Here is a 21,355-nt window from a genome sequence, read left to right on the forward strand (position 1 = left end):
CACTTAATGAAGGGCTCAGTCCCACAAGTTTGCCTTCCCCACTTCACACACCAGTTGCAAGTCCAGGTTGTCACCTCTGCTTCTAACCAGCTGGCTCTAGATTGGAGGCGCCCATGACCTCCTGCTTGGGTTCTATTAATTTGCTGGGGTGGCTCACAGAACTCAGAGAAGCATTTCACTTATGGTATCACTGGTTATTATAAAAGATATAACTCAGGAAGAGCAGGATGGAAGAGATGGGCAGGGCTTGTTTAGAAGCCTTTCACTGAAGGAGTTAGAGGCCTGGGCTGTGAATTTATGGTCAGATCACCCTGGGAGGTTACTTTTCGTAGACTCCCTTTCCCATTCACAGTCCGTAATTCAGACCCAGCCAGCGAAGGGGCCCCCAGAGCCTCCCGCAGTGCCTGGTGCCCTCACCTCCAGTAGGGGGCTGGAATCCTGTCCCCCGGGGGCTGCTGGGCTGCATGCAGTGCTGCGCTTCGCATGTGCCTTTCCACGTTGGCATTCAGGGGCCGGTTGCCGCAGGGCGAGGGCCTCTCTCCCTGAGCTGGGGCTTTACTGTGAAATGGACAATAGCGCCTGTGCCTTCCTCCTGTCTGTACGAGCTTAGGAGGAGGGCTGGCTCCCACCCCGGCCTAGCAGCTCAGTGGCACACCTCTGCGGGGCGATCTCTGTGGACATCTCTGTGTCCAAAAATCACTTCTCCCCCTCCTGCCTCTGTCCCTAGGAACAGCCACAGGTAGTCGGCTCCTCTGCTCCTTTGCCCCTCATTTCCAGCCCTGACGCGGTTCCCGCCTCACCCTGCGCACCTGTCGGTGCTCTTCCACCTCCCCCCCCCCCCCCGCCGACAAATCCTCCCATCTTTTCTCCTCAGCTCTGAGCCCTGGGTCTGTGGGGTCCGACCAGAGCCGTCCTGTTGCCACAGTGAGGGATAGAGTTGTTAGCTGTATTTTCAGGGTGAAATGCTGCTGTAAGCCACTGCTCGTCTTGCTGTCCCCTGGTCTTTTCTGGGTGTCCTGGCTGCCCTGACCGTCTCCCACACATGAGATCTTTCTCTGGTCCATTCAGTTACCAGGACTGGGCCCTGGTGAGGAAACTAGGGCTGGGTCCTGATCCGTGGGAAGGATGCCGGGATCCATTAGCTATGTCTGTTGAGGGGGCAGGATAGGGGAATGTGCAATGTGACAGTCTGCGTGACATGACGTCCTTGGCAGTGGACACCTGCTTTGGAAAAAATGTGGAAACAGAGAAGCCAAGAGGATGGTGAAACGTCTGTGCAGCAAGAGGCTCCCTCTGAGTGGCAAGAAGAAAAGGAGCATGTCTACTGGAGAGAGAGAGAGAGAGAGAGAGAGAGAATCCTTACCCGAGGACATGCTCATTGCTTATAGAGAGAGGGAGAGAAACATCGATTAGTTGCCTCTCATAGGAACCTTGACCAGGACTAAATCCAAAACCTAGGCACATGCCCTGACCAGGAATCAAACCCGAGACCTTTAGGTCTATGGGATGACGCCCAACCAACTGAGCCACGCCGGCCAGGGCAGAATGTGTGGTCTTAAGTCCAGACTCAATTTGTACTCAGGTGGAGGCTTTCAGACCAGGCAGCTAGAGTATTTGATTCCTCTCATTTCCTGATCTCATATTTTATGTGGCTTTGGGAGTGGATAGCATCCGCTGTGGATTACGTTGCCAAATAAAATGCAGGGCGCCCAGTTAAATTCAAATTTCAGATAAACAATGAGTCATGTTTTTAGTCTAAGTATGTCCCGTGCAGCATTTGCTAAATCTGACAAGTTTACCTTTGAAGCCTTTATTTATCCAACAGCCTAGGGAGGTCATTCCCATGGAAACTGTGACGAATGGCTTCTTGAAGTTTCAGATTGTCCCCATGAATCTAGTTACAGTGGCTGTCGCCCCGGCCCTGACCCTCTTCGCTGTGAGACTCTGAGACGCTGCCGCCTCGCGCCTCTGTCTCCTCATCCAGGCACCGTGGGGTCAGCCGAGTTGATTTACGAAGTCCGGTTCTGAGGGAGAGATGCTTACTGAGCACCTACCATGCCCCAGAACTCATGTGAGCTGAGACAGCCCTGTGAGGAGGTTACGATGTTCTCTGCTTTGTGGGCGAAAAAGCGGGGCCCAGAGGGGTGCCCGGTGATGCCACTGAGGGCGCACAGAGTAGGAGACAGCACTGGTGGGCTTTCGGGCTCCCCACCTGCCCTCTCCTTCCCTAGGGGGCTACCCAGGAGGCCCCTGTTGCCCTTCCTGATGTATTCCCCCTAGACTGGCTCCTATCCTGTGATGATCCGTCCAACCTGAATGAAGAGTCATTTATGCAGCATCATTTATTAACTTACTCAGTTTTTATTGAGCTTCCACTGTATACCGGGCACAGTGCTGGGTGGTAGGGATAGAATATAGAATAAGGCAGGAGAGATACACGATTACACAAACCATTATGCAGTTGCAAAGTGAGACAGGGGTCCCCAAAACTCAGTCACTGTGTATAACCAGGAGACTGGGTCTTGTCTCAGGGTGGAGGAAGGAAGTGTCCTGGGAATGGGAGCCAGCCCTGCTTCTCATGACCCTGTCTGCCTCCACCTTTCCATACGTCCTTCCTTATAACGAGCCTCTAGAGGCTCAGAGAGGTTCAGCGACCTGTCCAAGGTCACACAGCACCTTGAGGTGTCAGGCCCCTGCTCCTCTCAGAACCATCCTTCTTGTCCTGGTGCTGTCTAAAGAAGAGTCCCTGCTCTGCTGCTCTCTGGCTGTGTGATGGCCCTCACGTCCCATCTCCTGTGGGGTCTCAGTTGCCCCATCTGTAAAATGGGGACCATGGTGCCCACTGGGTTAACTGGCACATGTAGGGGGAAGCAGCTTGGTATGTTGAAAAGCTTGATGCAAATATTTCTTATTAATGTGTCTTATTAATAATGGGCATAAAAAAAGTGCTTTCAGGGACAATGTAGTCAACCTGAAAGACCAAACTCTCCACCTAGAGGACAAAACTAGACAAGCCGAAGCTCTGGATAATCCCCTGTGTCCTGGGAGGTTGGTGGCGGGGCTGCTTGTAGGCACTGATTCCTCCACATCTGTGACCTTCTCTGGGCCATTTGAGCTCTGAAAGTCATGGCTGAGGGCTGGGCCTGCTGGGTGCGTCTCGGGAGAAAGGTTGCCCCCCTCCTTTTAAAAAAAATTAATTAGTTTTATTTCCTATTCATAAACATTATGACAGGTGCTAGTGATACAGACATAAGCAAGACATAGTGTCAATTTTCTAGACTAATATGTAAGCATAAAGGAGTTTTCATTTCCAGCTTTATTGAGAAATAATTGACGTACACCACCGTGTAAGTTTAAGATGTACAGCATGATGGTTTGGTTCGCACACATTTTAAAATGATTACCACACAGGTTTAGTCAACATTCATCATCTCATAGATGCAATAGCCCCCACTTTTCAAGGTCACAGGTTGCAGACCTTTTTTTCCCTGTGGCCATTTGAGAAATTCACATATTTCCAAACCGCGTCCCAGCCCTGCTGAGTGGGGGGAAGGCCCAAGCGAGAACTGCTGATGCCAGGGGAAGTCTGGGGAATCTCTAAACCTCTGAAAACTGAGAGTTGGAAGTCTGGTCATTGTCATTAGAGAGGTATGGACCTTTCCTGGGGCTCAGGTCCTGGAGGGTCCCAGCGACACAGAGGTGAGTGAGTCCCACTCTGCCCAGGCTGGGCACACCAGGCCAGCGGGGAGACAAATCGGGGGTCCATTGGCGGGGCCTCTTGAAGATGCTTTGGGCAAACAAAGTTTGAAAATCTTTGCCAGAGGCCTTGAATTAGGCTCTTGCCAGAGGAGCCCAGGACCAGAAGGGCATTACTGGTAGAGAAACCGCCCAGGAAATGGCAGGGCAGAGTGAAGACGTGGAGTGGGCACTCCCTGTATCATAAGGGGGTGGCACGGCTGGTGTCCCGTTCAGGGGAAGGGAGAGGAGCTGGATGGCATGGCCTTGCCTGCTGACCCCAAACGCCCTGCTGAGTGGCAGGTCTTGATTCACCATGGGGAACCAGCCCGAAACCAGAAGTCCTTATTGAATGCTTCCAGGTGCCCCTTAAAGGTGGTGTAACTGTTGTAGTTGTTTTGACAACTGGCTTCTGCTCAGGAAGAAAAACAAAGCTCAGCTCTCACCCAGACATGCTTGTGGGAGAATCACAGGCGCAGCCAGAGGTCCCATGAGGAAACCCACTCTAATGAGATGTCTAACCTAGTTTTGCCTCTCACATGGTTCTGGAAGCATATGACATGCCTTGGGAGGGGATGGCAGTGCCAGTGAACTGACTGCTTGTTTGACACAAAACACCGATGGAGAAGCTGTTTATTTGGTATTTTCCCTCCAGGGCACATCAGCCCTCCACCCCCCACCGGGTGTTTGCTTCTGCCTCTCGGCACTGGGCAGTGCCGAGGAGGGTGGGCAGTGTTTACTAACTGCATGAAATGGAAGGCGGCCGATCTTTTTCATTCAGGGCCATGTAGTTTCTCCTGAGAGCAAATCCAGTCCCGTATTGAGGCACTTCCTTGTACCTTCCCTTGTGGAATGCGACGTGCCCCGTTCTACAGATGATGCAACTGAGACCCCAGAGGGATCTCATTCCTGAGGTCACTACTCCTTATGGGTGGCAAATGGCAGAGGTAGGTTCCAGCTAAAATCTTTCACGCTGACACAGCACAGGCAAAAGTGGAACTAGACAAGTGCATTTGGGGAACAGTCTCGACGGGTGCGAGGGGTGCCTGTCGGGAAATTCGGAGAACAAAGTCGGAGAGGCCAGTAGGATCTCTTCTCTCCGGCGGCAGTATCGGGCAGGAGTGATTTAGAACTGGGCCGCCTGGGGGTCAGCAGGAGCTGATTGACCAAATAAATAGATGAGTCAATTAAAAAGGACGGATTTCTCAACTAATTATAGTTGTGGCCTAAATCTCAGGTATCTTTGCCCTCAAGAAGTAAAAGGAGACTTCTTCAGATCGCGGGCTACCTACAGGATGAGTAAACAGATTTAAGTCCAGGATGGGGTGCTTTGCTGGAGGGTCAGGGTGAGAGAAAGCTCAGGGGAGGCGTGGCCATGGGGGATGTTCTCAGCGGGGGGCCTGAGAGGGAGTAATGTGGAAGGGGGCTTGGATTCCACCCTTTCCTCCTTCAGTTATTTGAGATTAGCCACACCCCTGGACATAGCTACTTAATTGCTCTGGGCAGGCTGAGTTTAAATAGTTAAAAGATCTTCCTGGGCTGAGGGGCCCTGATTAGTCATCCCAGCTGGTCTACCTAATTAAGTGGAAGATCTTTGTGAAGCACTTAGTACAAAGCCTCAGCCAAGTGGATGTTTTGGTGGCTGCTGTTCTGTGGTTGAGGTTGGCTGCGGCCTCATCCTTGGAGATGTGAAAATACCTGTGATCTGGGCCCACAAAGAGACATCAGCTGGTTAATTTGCAAATGACACACCTGCCTCCCGCTAGCCTCAGTTTCCTTCTGTGTCAGGTGAATGGGGAGACTTTCTGGTGTAAGCCAGGAGCTGCCCCAGACCCAGTGGCTGAGAATGCAGGACTCTGGAGCCCTGCCTCTCCCCGGCTCTGCAACCTTGGTCAAGTCACTCAGCCTCTCTGAACCTCATAGGGTAAGATCCCTCATCTCGTAGAGTGGTTGGTAAGGACTGGGTAAACTCCTGCACCCAAATGTCAGACGCTGAGCCTGGCACACCTGAGTGCCCAGACCAGGGAGCTGGTATTTGTCTCTGGAACGGGCCGTGCAGTTGGAAGATTTTCCATACGTTTAAGGCATTCAGAGTGTGCTTTTTGCAGGGAGTCCGCCTGAGGTGGGAGAGAGGGCCGGGACGAATGCGGGAGCCCTTAGGTGCATCAGAGTTCTGACCTGAGAGGTCCTGCTGTGGGTCTGGTGGGAACAAGGGCTTCCTCAGAGGCGTCCAGCTTGGAGCGGTCATGGCTCCCTGTCCTGGGAACTGCTTGCCCAGGTTGTCCACCCCGGACCACCAGTGGGACCTCCGCCTACCCACCCCCTCAGTCCAGATTCTTGCCTCTCTGCCTCAGTTGAGTGCAGGCAGACCGGCATTCCCTTGGGGTCATGGACCTCCATGGGGTTTGGGGCTCTAATGTCCCTGGGCCTGGAAAAGAGCTCTCCAAGTAAATGAGGAGTTGAACTGGGTCCTAAGCATCCAAAGCTGCGGTCGGCTGGAAAGGGAACTGGATGTGTGGACTCCAGAGTTGAAACACTGAAGACTGAGCCCTTATACCTAGGCCTCAGTTTCCCCGTCTGTAAAACAGGCACATTAAACCAGATGATGGTATTGAATTTCATGAACTAGTACATATTCAAAAAACAGATTGAGGTTGAGGACTTGGAACGGCCTACCCTCAGGCTGGTAAACTTTTTATTTTACCACTTAATGGCAAATTTTAAAAAGATGCCATCTATTCTCACTATGATGTTGTAAAAGAAATGACATTTTTAATCCCCTCCCTCCCTCCAAAAAAAAGTAGGAAGGCTGCAGAGTTAGCAGGTAGGGCTGATAGGGTTTAAGAAAGGTGCCCACACAACCCCCTACCCTAGGCCTGGACCCCCTGCCCTTGGCTTTCTCATTGCACTTTTGGCTGGTGCAGGCTCGCCCAGGTTGGCAGAGGCAGCCATGGAACAGAAGCTCTGGAAGGCTCCGAGAGCAACTAAGTGATCGCTGCTGTCTCGCCTTCCTAATAGTAGGCACTTCTCTGAGGTTTGCTCCACTGGGATTAGATGTTCACCCTCCTGCATAACATGTTAACATGCACCTGCCTGCGTGCCTGGCTCTGTGTTGAGCATCAGTTTACGTAATCACCCCTCTGCCCTGGGAGGTTGATGCTACTATCAGCTACATCTGTAGCTGAGGAAACTGAGGCATAGTAGGCTGCCTGGGGTCACAGAGCAGAGTCAGGATTTGATTCCTAGCAGCCTGACTCTGGGGCTTCCTGGCAAGCCCCCTTCACCTTCCAGGCCTCCAGCTTCTTATCTGTGAACTTGGCCATGGGGTCCTGGGCTGCTGTGTCATTCAGTGACGGCCCGGTGAAGGGTCTCAGGTGTCCAGGGACCGCTGGGGTTGTGAGGCTGCCAGGAGTAGTTGAGGGGTCACAGTGTCTGATTTCTACAGCACAGCCATCCTGGGGGACATCAGAGAGGCCACCTTCCTCTCCTGAAGGTTTTTCTCACAGCTGCCTAGGGTCTGCCGCTGTGACCAGTGGGAAGGAAGGCGGGAGGGAGGCCCCATGGCCACTCTGCTCCATGCAGCTGGTCTGCAGTTGCCTCCACAGGTTGTCGAGGTCGCTGCGCAGTCCCCTTTCCCAGCAGCTTTCCCAGCAAAGCCTTTGCCTGTTCTCAAGCCCAGGCCCCGGGCCCTGAAACTTCCACCTCCCCAGCTTGGCGGGCACCCCATCCCCGAGGGCTGGAACATCACCAACACCTTGTATGGGGGCCGCAGGCCCTGGCCTAGCTGCCTGTCCCCCCTCCTGCCCTCCATCCTTCCGCAGGCAGCTCCCTGAAATATTCTCCCGGCCGCACCCCAAGGCTGGGTAGGAAGGTGACAGGAGGTTGCCCTGTTCACACTCCAATCCCCAGAAAGCCACCTGCCATGGCACCCGCATGGTCCCTCAGCAAAATACTGGGGAGGGGGCACCCTAGGTCCCCCTATCCTGCCCCATTGAGGAAGGGGAGAGAAGGTTGGGATAGAAGGAAAGGGGCAGCCAGGAGGAGGCCGGGGTGGGTGTTGGGGCGACGGCCCTCATCTCAGAGATGGCTGGCCTGCGCTGGATCCCGGGGCCTGGCGTTGCCCAGCAGGGCCTCGGCTGTGAGTCCGGGCTGTCGCTGGTCTCAGGGAGAGTGCATGAACTTGGTCGTCATCTCGATATCTGACTTTTCAGGTAGGTGCTACACATACTGCAGGCGCTCGACACATGTTAGCTCATTGAACCCCCGTCATCCTCAGAGGTTGGTACTACTACTGACCCAATTCTATATTTGAGAAACGGAGGCACAGAGGTTTATTTATGGAGTTTGTTTTCTTCTGCCGGGCAGTTGCCTTCGCAGAGAGAGGAGAGAGAGAGAGAGAGAGAGAGAGAGCGAGCGCGCGCGCGTACCTCCAGGCTGCTGGGGCCTCCCCGCCACCTGGTCTGCTGCACAGCCCGGGGAGGGCGGGCCTTGCCTCCGTCAGGCAGTGGCCACTGGCAGAGCTGAGGCCTCCCCAGGGCCTCCTGGGGCCTGTCCTGCTGTTACTTGTGCTTGGGGAGCTGACATTTTAGGTGTTTCTCCTTTTGAGAAAGCCCTACCTACTGCCTCTACTTGAGGGAAGAAGTGACTCTCCTCTCTGAGGAGGTGACAGCCGGGGAGTCCCCAAGCCCCCGGCGATACACTCTGCTCCTCATTCCTGTCTTTGGAGGCGCTGCCTGAGGCCCGCTCAGCTGGGCGCCAGGCCCGGGCTTCCTCCATGCTCTCCGCTCGGCGGGGGAGCCTGGTGCGTGTCTGAGCCCCTGGGGGTCTGCCTGCCAGCCCTCACCCAGATTTTTCAAGCTCCTTTTTACTTGACTGAGCACATAAAAGAAGTGTTGGCCTTGTCCTGGGTTCAAATTCTGCCTCTGCCACTCAGTGGGTAACCTTGGGCCAAGTCCTATCACCTCTCTGGGCCTCAGTTTCCTTATCTGTAAACTGGGGACAAAAGTGCCCACCCCCAGGGGAACTGGAAGGAGCAGCAACAGCAGGGCGTAGGAGAACCGATGGCGGACTGTCGAGTCTGCGCCAGTGGTTGACGGGGTTGGCCCTGGACCTGCCGGTGGAAGAGAAGCCGAGCCAGGCCCAGCCCCCACCTGCTCAGAGCCGGGCCGGGGAGACCGTCCATGTGTACACACGTGCACACACCATACATGCTCTTGTGCACTATCAGCCACCCACGCTATTTTTGCTTATTTTTAGAGAGAGGGAAAGGGAGGGAGAAAGAGAAGGAGAGAAATATCAGTGTATGAGAGATACATCGATGGGTTGCGCCTTGTAGGCCCCCAACTGGGGACCTGGCCCACAACCAGGACATGTGCCCTGACTGGGAGCCGAACCAGTGACCTTTTGGTTCACAGGCTGGCACTCAATCCATTGAGCCACACCAGCCAGGGCCACACTCTTTTTTATTGGTTGATTTTATTAACGTTTTACCCAGAGTCTCCCAGTTCCTTAGCACCACTGTTCCCAGCATGATTCTAAGATTCATTCTGGAGTTGGAGGCCGGTTTAACAGCCTTGAAGGTTCAGGTTTTGTAGGTCTGGGGTGGGGCCAGGCTCCTGCCATCTCAGCCAGCGTCCCAGGAGAACTTTGAATTTGTTCAGAGTCAAACAGCTCTGAGCCAGAGCCCAGTGCTGGGTGCAGAGTGCGATGATGCAGGCCAGAGGAGGAGAGGAGGGAGACTGTGGTGGGGAGGAAAGGCTTCCTGCAGGTGGCAAAGCTTGGGCCAGGCCTTCAGGGTGGGTGGGATCCACCTAAACATGGAGCCAGAAAGCACAGGATTGAATGGTATAGTGCTGGGGAGAACAAGGAGGCCCCGAGACTCATGCAGGACAAGAGGAGACATAAAGAGGCAGAGACTGTGGACAGGAGCAAACGGGTGTAGTAATGAATCTTGGGTTCCAGGTGGGGAAAGTTAGATTCTTCAAGCAGCTGGGAGGCACCGCCAGTTCTGGAGCTGAGGAGCGCCCAGCAAGGGGCGGGGATCGCTGGAACAAGCTTGGCAGAGTTCAGGGCACACCTGGAGGGTCCAGGGATTGCGGTGGCCTTGTCCTCTGATGCTCCTTGAGGGACAGAGCCTTAAGGAGACAGCACTATATCCCCAGCACCACACAGGTGCTATCGAAGTGCAGGTGGAATTGCAGTAAGAATTTGAGGGAGATGGCGGTTGTCTGGGTCGCCCTCGGGAAGGGATTGCACATGTAGGAGGACGGCGTTTGAGAAGTATCTGTCTTCCCTTGAGCTCCCCTCGGACGCTGATGTGGATTTTAATGCTGAGTTTTTCTTCTAGCCGAGTAGTAGCTGCTGTTAGGCACCATCTTGTAGCCCTGGAAGTCTCTGCTGCTGCTGCACCAACATCCACCAACCTTACAGAATTAGATATGAATCCATTCCACCCAGGTTTGGAAAAAGAGCTTTACTTTAAGCCTGTTGCACCCGCTGTTTTCCACCAGGCTGGGGATGTCAGCAGTGTGCCTGCCTCGGCTACCTCCTTCCAGCCTCGATTTCCCTCCTAGGAACTGAGTTCCTTGCGGCTCCGATGGTCCATCTGTGGAAAAGGCTGGTGCCTCTTGTCATTGCTCTGCTCTGGGTCCCGGGCCTCTGTTTCCTCATCTAGAAAGAGGGCTTGCATTTGTATGTGCCAAGACCTCTGAGGACCCATTTTGAACCTTTGGGTTTTCTGCAGGATCTAGCAGCCTCCCCTGGCACTTGGCAAACCTCTAGGGGACTAGGGAGAATTCACTTCAAAGTTATTTTGGAAGATGCACAGGGAACAGTTTGTTTAATGAAAATTGATTTTCTAAAGCTTGGGGGCTCACCTCTCAAAAAAAGGCAAAGGTTTGTAGACTTTTGTACCCCTTGCGGGGAGCTGTGCGCTCAGGAGCTGGGAACACAGCTCCTCTCATCTAGCAGAGTAGGTAGGGCCCTTCCTTCCTCTGCCGACCTCCCTGCCTATGTCTTAAGCATCTGCCATCGCTCTATCGCCCTGACTGAGAAGCCCCTGCAGCTACGAGGTAGATATTTATTGGTACACTGAGTGTCCCCAGAGTCCTGAGCCCTAAATGTTCTGTCTGACAAATATTCACAGTGTCAGGCCTGTCAGGAAGGTAGCCCCAGGCAACAGAGGAGCACACAGATAACTGTGTTACGAACTGGTGAGTGTGGCGTGGCCTGGGAAGCCCAGGCATTGCACTGGGAGTCCTTCACCCTGGGATGTTTGTTGCCTGTGAGTTACTTGGGGAACAGCATGCCAGCCTAAGGGGACAGCATGAGCAAGGTGTGGTTTAGTAGTCCCTGGGGATCTTGGGTGGGCTCCGGCGGGTGGAAGACACCTGAAACTTGATGTCCGGGTGAGTGGACAGACGGTTCATACTACACGTCCTTTGCTCTGAAATTGGGGCATGGACAGCAGACATTGCTAGTTGATCACCCCCTCTGTCTTGCTAAATCCTAGGCTGTTTCATTCTGCAGGCACCAAAGTCTCCTTGCACTAAATTTCTAAGTTGGGGTGAGGTAAGGGTAGAGCTAGGAAGGAAGACGAAGGTCTTTCCTCATTGAGTACAAACATGTCTAAAAGAGGAACAATGAAAACACAGCTTTTTTACAAACATTTACTGAGCTAGGAGTTTTCACACACTGTAGACAAGATATTATGTCCACCTTATAGAGGGTAACACTGAGACTGAGAGAGTGACTTGCCCAAGGCTCTAGAGCAAAGAGTGCCCTGGCTCGTTTCCAGGAGCTATGACTTCTCGCAGAGCTCTGGTGACAGAGTGGGTTGGGAGTGGCTGAGCTCTGAGTGGCACTGGGCTATAGGCGCGCCATTAGCTGGCCTTGTCACCCAGGGCCCGTCTAGTTTCTCTGCAGGGAGGGAGGGGCTGCTCTTTGTTCGCTTTTTTATTTTTTTAAATCCTCAGCTGAGGATATGTTTTTATTGATTTGAGAGAGAGCGAGACATCGATGTGAGAGACAGCAATTAGTTGGCTCCCACATGCACCCCAACCGAGATCAAACCCGCAACCCAGGAATGTGCTCTGACCAGGAATTGAACCCGCAACTGTTTGGTGTATGGGGCCCACAACTGCGTGGTGTGTGGGACAACGCTCCAACCAGCTGAGCTACCTTGCTAGGGCTCTTTGTTTGCTTTTCACAGCCAGTAAGAGGAGGGTGGCTTTAGTGTTGCTTAAAAGGGGAAGTTTGAGGAAATAAAACTAAGCTTACTTTTTTCTCATGTCTCTTTTTGTGGCCTCCAGAAATAATTCTGGGTGCTACAGAGCCCGCTTCAGGATCATGATTGACTTCACCCCACCCCCACTTCCGGCAAAACCAGGTTGAGGCCTGGGGTGGTGGGGAAGCTGACAGGGAGCAGAGTGACAGGCTTGTGGTTGGTGAGTCAGTGCTTGGAGGCTGTGGCCTGCTGACTCACCGCCCTGTGCCTGAAAACAGGGCCCTAAGCACCCGGTAGACATCATGGCGGCCCTCCTCTGTCTCCCTGATTCTCTCCTTTAGCTTAGCTTTGGTTATGGTGGCGCGTGGCATATACTGGAAACCTGCTAAGTGGCATTTGGGGTCTGAGCCCCTTCAGACGGGATCAGAGAGGCTTGACTGTCCCTGGACCCCCACCTTCCTGTGGAGTGCAGGGCCGAGCCCGGCTGCGGGGCTCAGCCAGAGGGTATCATGAGACTTCCTCCTTGAAGCCTCTCTCATTCCCATTTGACTCAGTTGCGGGCTCCTGTCCTCCTCATGGATTTGTAGAAAAATTCCTGTTACTTTGACAAATGAGCCTGTGCCCGTCTCCGAACGGTAGTGCTGTGAGGGCATGAAGGTGACCCTGCGCCCCTGCAGGGGGCCTGGGCCAGCCATGCAGTAAGTACTCAGTCAGCGTGGGACAGCTTTTCTTCCTGACCAGCTCCAGGTGAGTAGGGCCTGCTCAGTGCAAGGAATTGACTTGTCTGAGATCGATTAGCATCAAAGGCTGACTCTGTTCTTTCTAAACTCACGGGCCTCACCCGTGAAGGGGTGAAGGGTTTGGACTTGATGTGCTAAAACATTTTCTTCTCTGTGTTACTGGGCCCAAGGGAAGGACCTCCACCACCCATCCCTGGCTGGTGCCTCTTTGCAGCGCCAACTTCAGCCCATCCCAAGGGACTTGGCTCATGAAGAGGAAGCTGGGTGCTTCCGCGGTGATCGGGCTCTACAGGCCTCCACTAGAAAGTCCCCACTAGCAATTGCTTGCAGGGAAAAGCCCACTATGGGTCCTCAAATTTCTCAGAGTGGGAGGGATGGGTTGGCCAGGTGGTCAGGGACAGGGAAGGGGCTTTTAGCTGAATGTGCTGAGCCTTCAGTGGGGCAGAACGAAGCTCTCAGGGACTCCCACCACTTTCTGGATAAACCTAGGTTCTAACCCTGGTCTCCAGGCCTTGTCTGCTCTCTGTGTCTCCCTGTGGCCTGTCCCCTCTTTTTCTCTGCTCCTACACTGGTCTCTGTTGCTTCACCATGCCCAGTGTGGCCCTCTTTGCACACACTGTCCCCTGCTCTGAGACCACCATTCCCCCAGATGTGTGCCACACAGAGCTCAGCTTCAGTGTGGTTAAAGGCACAGACCCTGGAGCCGATCATCTGTGTTCAAATGAGTCCCTGTGGTGTGATTTTTGGACAAGTGGCTTCACCTCTCTGGGCCTCATTCCATTCTTTCATCCAGGCTTCTAAGCAGAATAAATGAGTTGGTGCCCGAAAGGACTTAGCATGGGACCTGCCTAAAGCCAGTCCCCCGTGTCCCCTAGAACTCATCCTGCTTGGTTGTTTTCTACACACTGGCCCTCGTTGTAACTGTTAATGCATGTGCGTGTTTAGTGTCTGTCTCCCCTTCTGGAATGTCAGCTCCTCAGGGCCCGTACCCATGCCCCCAGTTCCTGGAGCCGTGCCTGGCCTCTAGGGTAGGTTGTCAGTAAATGTTTATCCAGCGTTCACTGCTTGCTAAAGCCACCTTTGCTCTGCTTTCACCCTGGACATCCGAGATGCAAAGGGGAAGAAGCTGTCCTGCGTGAGCCATTGGAACCAAACTAGACCCAGCTTCCTGACTCCTAACCCACTGCCCTTTCCCGAGTCCGTGGCCTGCTCGGCTGGTGCCTGAGGCACCTCTCTTCTGGGCATGATGTGTGCCCCGCTCGCCGTCACCTGGCGCCCAGTCACCCTGCGCTGTCCCCGCTACCCTTGTCCAGGCCCAGCCCTGCCCCAGGGGAGCCTCCTGCAGCCTTCCGTCCTGCCCACCCCGCCTCCACAGTTTGCACGTCCTCCTCTTTGTTTCATCTCTGCTGCCTGCCTGTGGTCTCTGGGCTTTGAGTCAAGGCCTGCCATCTCCAAGGACATAAGCAATTTGGACCCAGTCCCCAGACCTTTAACCTGCAAATGCTTTTGTGAAGGAAAGAGGACAAGGTGGCTGTCCATCAGGCCCACATCCTGCCCTGCTGCCCACCAGTGCAGTGCCAGAGGCCAGTTCTTTTCCAAGGTTGCCTACCTTCACCCACTTTTCCCCGTGCAAACCACAGACCAAGAAGTGTGACCTGTTCTGGTGGGTCCCTGGGTAGAGGTCACTTGCCCCAGGATGGTGTGGAGTCTGGATCTCTAGCCTTGTGGCTGCGTGACCTGGGCCAGACCCTCCCTGGGAAGCTTCGGGAGAAGTAAATACGTCTGTGGGCTGCAGGCTGAGCTGAGCCAGGCAGGTCGTCTCAGTGGAGGTGGGGGTCTCTGAGAGGAGACCTGAACTTTGTGGGGTGGAGAGGTTGCACTTAGATCAGGGGAGAAGAGAACCTTGCCCACAGACACCAAAGCCCCAGTGGAGAACAAGCCCTGTCCCCAGAGATGGTATGCTGAAAACAATTCCCCAAACAATTCACTTTCACTAGGACCAGAATATTGCCGCTCATTGTTTAGGCTTTGTTCCGGGCAAAACAATGCCAGGCTTCCTGGATGACCTCACTGGGGTGAGCCATCAGGCCCGTGAGGCTGGGCTGGTCAGCATGTCCTTTGCTGTGGCCACCTTGAGTGACCTGGGGCAATGATGTGACCAAAGAGGGCAAACTGTGTGTATATTTGGCCCACACAGTGTTTTAGAAATTGGAAAATGTGTATGCCCATCCATCTCAGCTTTCAACCTCTCTTGAGAAATTGGAGGACCTGGCCCCAGTGGGCCCCAATCCCAGTTGCTGGAGCTGAGAAGAGGTGCCTGTGGCTGGAACCCGGGCTCCCTTTTGCCCCGTCCCTGCCCCTCCCTACGGCCTTCCCACTGTGCTCCTGTCCTCTGCTGGGTGGCCCTGGAGGCCTTTGAGCTCTGAAGCCTTTGAGCTTGTCACGCCTGAGTTAGTCTGAGTTAAGAAGAGATAACAGTGTTACCTTTGAAATGCTCTTGGTAAATTCTGTGATTTAAAAAAAAAAAAAAGTGTTTTGTTTTGCTGAGAGCACAGCTATTTGTTTTTATTGTAAAACAACAATAATAATAAAGAATGAACTCTAAAAAACGAGTAGATAAACAAGATAGAAGGATACAGTCCACATGACTCAAATGATTAAATCTTAAAAGATGTACCTTTATAAGAAAAAAAAAAAAACTTTCCTTGATTAATTTCTACTTTTCAAAAATAGCTACCCTAGATAGAGGGTGAAATAGTGCTCTTAACACAACTCACTTTGGGTGTGGGAGGGAGCTTTACTGTTAAACATTTCCTAGCCTAAGATGGTATGTGGCAGATATTACTAATTGACCCCAGGCATCCTTCTCACTGAGCCTGCCCCTGGCCTGGAACCTGTGGAGACAGTGCTCACAGGAGCCCCTTCAAATGCAGCAGAGGAATCTGGGAGACTCTGTTTGCTAGAGAAAGCCTCCAGTCCGTAGCACCATCCGTCTGCCCCAGTGCAGGGGGTGCCATCAGCCCACCCAGCTCGTCCCTGGGGCCCTGGCACAGACTGCTCTCCAGGTTCCCAGGCCCTGCCCTGTCTCTGTCATGTGGCCCTTCACTTCCCTGTTTGTCCTTGCCTACTTCCCTAATTTGTCAGCCCAGTTCAGTGGCTTGGAGTTGGCTTAAAGGCGCCAGACCCAATTTCACTTTGTGGCTTTGCTAAAGCAAGTGATCCCAAATGGCCAGGTGGTTGAGAACATGGAATTTAGAGGCTGAAACAGACCTGGGAGCCATCTGACTCTCCAGTGGCCTTTTACTTGCTGTGAGACCCTGGGTAAGTGACTTCACCTCTCTGCGCCTCATCATAAAGGCAGAGATGGTAACAGCACCACTGAGGGCCTAAGAAAATGCTTGCAAAGCCCTAGCGCAGTGCTGAACGAAGGCGGGTGCTGTCAGTGCCCCGTAAATGCAGCCTGCTTTCTTTTTTTTTGTTTTTTTTAAACACTCAGGATACAATGTCTGCCACATAGTATAGTAAAATCCCAATGTGGTCAGCTATTTTCTTCAATAATATCTAGTATTTATTAATCATTTAGTATGGACCAGGCTCTATGCTGAACATTCTATGGGCATCATCCTATTTAATCTCTGTGAGGTAAGTTTTATTTTTACCCCTATTTTTTTAACCAGGGAAGAAACTGAGGCACAGAGAAGGTTGTCACTTGCCCCTGGTCACAAAGCATAGTCATGACTTCAGTGAGCCCAGAACACTGGCTCTGGAGTGGAAAGGGGGGCAGACAAGGGGACCAGCAGCATGCTTCATTCTGCAGCCAGCTGGACAGGCGTGGGGCGGAGGGCACTCAGGCCTCGGGTTTCCACACTTGTAAAATGGGTCTGTTATCCAGGTGTCGTCCTCGCCCGGTTCTGGGATGCTGGGAGCGCTCGCCTGCCCCCAGAGGGTTGCTGAGAAACAGCCACTGCCCAACTGACCCATGGAGGCTGGCTATGTGGTTGCCCCTTTTGGAGTGGGCGGAGTATTCCGAAGAGGAAACAGAAAAAGTACCTGTCCTCTTATTGAAAAAGATGGCAGAAGCTCCTGGGTGGTTAAGTCAGTGACAGTGAGAGATTTAAGTCAATGTTCTCTACAGTATAGCTGTGTGGGAAGCTGCTTACTTGAGAAAGTTCAGGCTCTGCAAGGGAGGCTGAGGCAGAGAACCCCCAGCAGCAGGGCAGCCTTTCCTAGAAAAAGAGGGAAGGGCTTGGTTTCCCTGCATCCCTGGACTGAGGTGGCAGATGCTGGGGCAGGGGGCGAGGGGGAAGGTAACCACAGCAGCATCTTCAACCCAACCCAAGGCCCAGCTGCTGTGGGTGGCAGGGCGCCAGAGGCAGGCGGGGCACGCAGTCCCTGCTTTGCACTGCTGCACTCTCTGTACCTCTGTAGTCCTTTCCTCTCTGGCCTCAGTGTTCCCATCTGCAAATAGTGCAGAGGCCACCTCCTCTCCAAGCTTTGCTCCAATGCCTTGGGCCTTGAGCAGACCAAGGTAGGAATTCTGGCTCCAGTCCCCTTTCCTCTTGAACCTCAACTTCTCCATCTGTGAAACGAAAAGCCCCTCTACAGTAAGGGTCTTTGAAGAGTGGATAGAAAACCGATTGCAGACAGCTCAGCACACAGTAAGTACTGGTAATTTTCAATCAGGGGAGTAAAGGAACCTCTTCTAAAATCCACGGTGTGACTGCCACCAAGTTGAATCCGTCTGAATAGTGCCAAAGTTGGCCAGGTGATCTTGTCATTCTCAGGCCACGGCGGGCTCTGGCCTCAGGCCGGAACAGAGACAAGGAGACTTGCAGCTGGGCCAGGAGGGGGCCTTGATTATGGAGCCTCTGTATCAGAGCCGGTCTAATCGCCTGTAGCTGTAATAATCAAAGAGGAAGCACTTAAAATGGGGAATTATGTATCACCTTCTCTACAAAATAGCCCTGGGCCTGGCGCCAATGAAAACAGCTCTCTGTACAGGCCAGCAAGGCAGCGCCTGCTGGGACGCCTGTGGAGGGAGCTCGTTCCTAAGCGCCGGATCATGGGGTGGGCTGTTGGGGTGATGGAGAATTAGTGGGCCTCATCGAGTGTCGCCTGAGATCAGGCTGGGCTGGCCGAGGGACAGCAGAAGCAGAGCCAAGAATTTGGGCACATCACGGTCACTGTCACAACCAGTTTCATGACCTTGGGAGTGTCACTTGGCCCTCTGGGCCTTGCTGATTTCACCCTGAGTAGGACTGACCCCAAGGTCAGGTTGAACCCGATAATAATTATAGCAGTAATAACAACAGTAATACTAGCAGCTACTATTTAAGGAATACTTGCCACATGCCAAATACTGTTCTAAGCACTTTTTGTATGCCTCTCTCAACGCAGTCCTCACAACATCCCTATGAGGTGGGTACAATTATCCCTACTTTACAGATGAGGACACTGAGGACCAGAGAGACTGAAAAATTTGCTTGCGGTCACCCAGCCAAGAAGTGGCTGTCCACTTCTAGGTCAGGGCTCACGCTTTGATTCCTGCAGGGGCCCGGCTGTCACTAGAGGGCCTGGAGCAGCCGCGCAGGGAGTCAGAGCCTGAGAAGGGGATGGACTAAAGCAGTCCTGTGGGGCGAGTGTCCCAAGGAGAAGGGGCGCCAGCAAGCTGTGGGGAGTAGCTGGGGTTTTCTTCTAGGAGAGGTTGGAGGGTTGGGTGGGAGGGCGTCGTGGTCTGAGCGTCCTTTGGAAGTTGCCTTTACCTGCCATGCTGAGAATAGATGGGGGAGGGGGATAGGTGGGCAGAGTGTCAGCAGGCAGGCCTGTGAGGAGGCTGCTTCCCATGCTCTTTGAGGACTGTTGGGGCCCGGTGCTCAGTGGTTGCCATAGCGATGGAGAGAAGTGGGTGGATACCAAGAATCTGTGAGAGACTGAATCTACCATCTTGCTGTTGTGGGCTTCTATAGGTGCAGAGTTGGTCAGACACCCCAGAGGGGCTTGGAATGAGCCCCCAGAGAGGGAGTGGGGGTATCTGCACCTGGCTGTGGCCCCATCCAGGCAGGAGTGAGCATTGTGGGAGGCCATGGAAGATGGTTTGGCCTGAGAGAGCCAGAGGCAGGGCCTGTGATTACAGCAACCACAGGTGGGACAGGTGATGGTGAAGGAGGAACACATCTCTGGATGCTCCCTGGGAATGAGGATCGGGGAAGCCCCCACCACACCAGGTACTGACAGGCCCCAGCTCTGCCCCATTCAGGCCCTACCTCCATCTGGGCTTGGCTGTGGGGGTCGGAAAGATGGGGTTCTGAGTGTGGAGAGGGGGATGGAGGCCTCACTTTGTAGGAAATCAGCTTGAAACAGAGGAGGTCTCAGAAAACTTGTTGCTCCCCTGCTTCCCCCATATTTCTAGAGGGTTCTCTGAGTGCCAATGTGGCAAGTGGGTATGGGGGACCAGGGGACAGCACCAGGACCGTCAGGGTAGCCAAGGGGAAGCAGACCCCAGCTCCTAGTGGGGACAAGTTGTGCCAGTCTCAGCTGCCTATGTGAGCAGAAGCTGGCCACCTCCCTCTCATCTGGCTGACCTTGTGAAGTGCCTTCCAGCTCTGAGATCCAAGGAGAGCCCAATAGGGCGGAACCAACCTTCCTCAGAGGCTCAGGGGTCATTCCCTGAAAAACATCTTCACTAGGAGGGAGTTGAGTCCCACATCCTCCAATTATGCTCCCATCCAGCCAGCCCACAATGGATCAGTCAGATAACCATCGGGGGCTGCACAAATTAACACTGGAACAATGCTGGCTGCTCAGGCTATTTTTACAGTAGCCATACGCCTGGCCGAACCCCCACATCGCCCCAAGGGAGCAGGGCAAAGAAAGGCCATGCGGATGCCGCCACCAGTCTGCGCTCTGGGAGACAGAGGAAGGGCTCAGTGAGCCGCCCGGCGGCTCCAGGAAGCCTTTTCTTGGTCTGCTCACCACCAGATAGCAAAACAATTGGGGTCCCCCACCCTGAGCCAGGGAGAGGAAGGAGGCGTGGGGGAAACGGGGGTTCTGTTGTGCTTTTGTGCCTCTGCTCCTCCGGGCACGGCCCCTGTGGGCCTGGCTGCTGGGGCCAGGCCAACACATTCCTCTCTCCACACCCCAGGCCCTCGGGCAGCCCCTGCCTGGCGCTGCCTTGGACTGCCTTCTGGGCCAGGCAGCATGGAAAGCAAGGCTGAAGCCCAGTAACTCGCCAAGTCCCGTGGTTGGGAAGTGGCCAAGCTGGGGTTCACACCGAGCGCCGGCTGCTTGCAGGTGCCACTCTGGGAACCACCTACCCAACAGTTCTTGCTTGACGACCTACTGTGCACCAGGCTCTGGGCACATAGCAGTGGACAAGGGTAGGTCCTTGTCCCCATGGAAGCACAGCTCTAGTCGAGGAGGAGACAGTTGGCAAGGAAGCAAGGACATGAATCAAGACATTTTCAGGTAGCGCCAAGCAGTTTGACAAGACAGACTCCAATGCCTAGCGAAGGCGTGCTGTAAGCTCGGTAGTGAGCTGGCCCTGGGGGCCGGGAGCGGGGCGGCCCATGGGGCGGGACCGCATCTGGTCCTGCTGCTGGTTGCCAAAGGGAGTGTGACCTACCCGTGGTCCGACCTTCCCGTTTTTCAAGAGAACCTAGAAATCTCAAGTTTGCTCTGAAATCTGATATTTTCAGTGGTGGCCACCAGTTTGGATCATGAGGACAAGCTGTGTCCCAGGCTGCTTGGCTGTGAGTCAGTCACCTTTGCCATCGTTCCTTTTCATTCTGCAGGTGAAGAAGCAGGCTCAGAGAGGGCTGGGCGGGCACCTAGCTCCGGCCCCCCGGCCCCTCTGTCCTCTGCGGCCCTCTGCCTGGCCGCGGCGAACCCTTGGAGACGCCCTCTCCCTCTGGGCTGGGACTCCTGACGCTCTTGCTCTCAAGGCTGAGCACAGGGAGAGTGAGGAGTCGGGGACCTAAGGAGGTCAGAAAGAAGAGGCTCTTCCCTGGCTTATGGCAGATGTCCTCTAGAGTGGAGTCCAAGCCGGGATGGGCTGAGAGGGACCCCAACAGCTCCTGGAGGCTTAAGGATTGACTTCCTTTGGGGGTCTTCCATTGCCAAACCCACCAGGGAGTCCGAGGACAGGGAACCTGGATGATGCGAGGGTCAGAGCAGCCCGGAGAATCCACGGAGAGGGGAGGACAAAGGGAGATTAACTGGCTTTCTTGCATAATCCTCACCAGCGCAAATCCCTTCTTTTTTATGCTGCAGAGATGAGACTGGTTAATGAGTTGCAGATATATTTCATAAACATGCATTCTTCCACACCTTCATGGAAACCCCACTTTCAGATTGTCTCCATTCCAGCCTGGAACCCCATTCCTCATTCGTTTTATGTTTACCCATTCTTCAAACAGTGAAGATCAGGCACCTCCCGTGCTTCAGGCATTGTGCGGAGTCATGAGTGAAATGGGAACTGTCATTTTCTATGCAGATCAAAGTTTGGAAATAGTATCTATTCATTTCTAGAAAATTCAGGCAGGTGTTATTTAGAAGGTGCCTTAGAACTGTTTGGGATGTGTTGTGTTTTGTAGAGATGATGCCAGGGCAGGGATGGCTTTGTGCTGATCCGCCTGCAGGTGCAGGATGAGGTATGACA

General features: G+C 53.8%; 1 protein-coding gene across 3 annotated transcripts in view; it reads left to right on the top strand.

The window, feature by feature from the left end:
* The window catches only part of SLC6A6 (solute carrier family 6 member 6), a 78,047-nt gene that overhangs the window by 17,495 nt on the left and 39,197 nt on the right, over window positions 1-21,355 (top strand). The window contains exon 1 of one of the 3 annotated variants that reach the window (XM_054594872.1): window positions 12,437-12,706. The exons of the other annotated variants lie outside the window; for them this stretch is intronic. The gene's annotated coding sequence lies outside the window, so the exon portion shown is untranslated. Of the gene's footprint in view, window positions 1-12,436; window positions 12,707-21,355 lie in introns of those variants that run through there. 3 annotated transcript variants of the gene reach the window in all.

The sequence above is a fragment of the Pteronotus mesoamericanus genome, unplaced genomic scaffold (assembly GCF_021234165.1).
Source record: "Pteronotus mesoamericanus isolate MK-2021 breed Mesoamerican mustached bat unplaced genomic scaffold, CSHL_Meso_final scaffold_54, whole genome shotgun sequence".
NCBI lineage: Eukaryota > Metazoa > Chordata > Mammalia > Chiroptera > Mormoopidae > Pteronotus > Pteronotus mesoamericanus.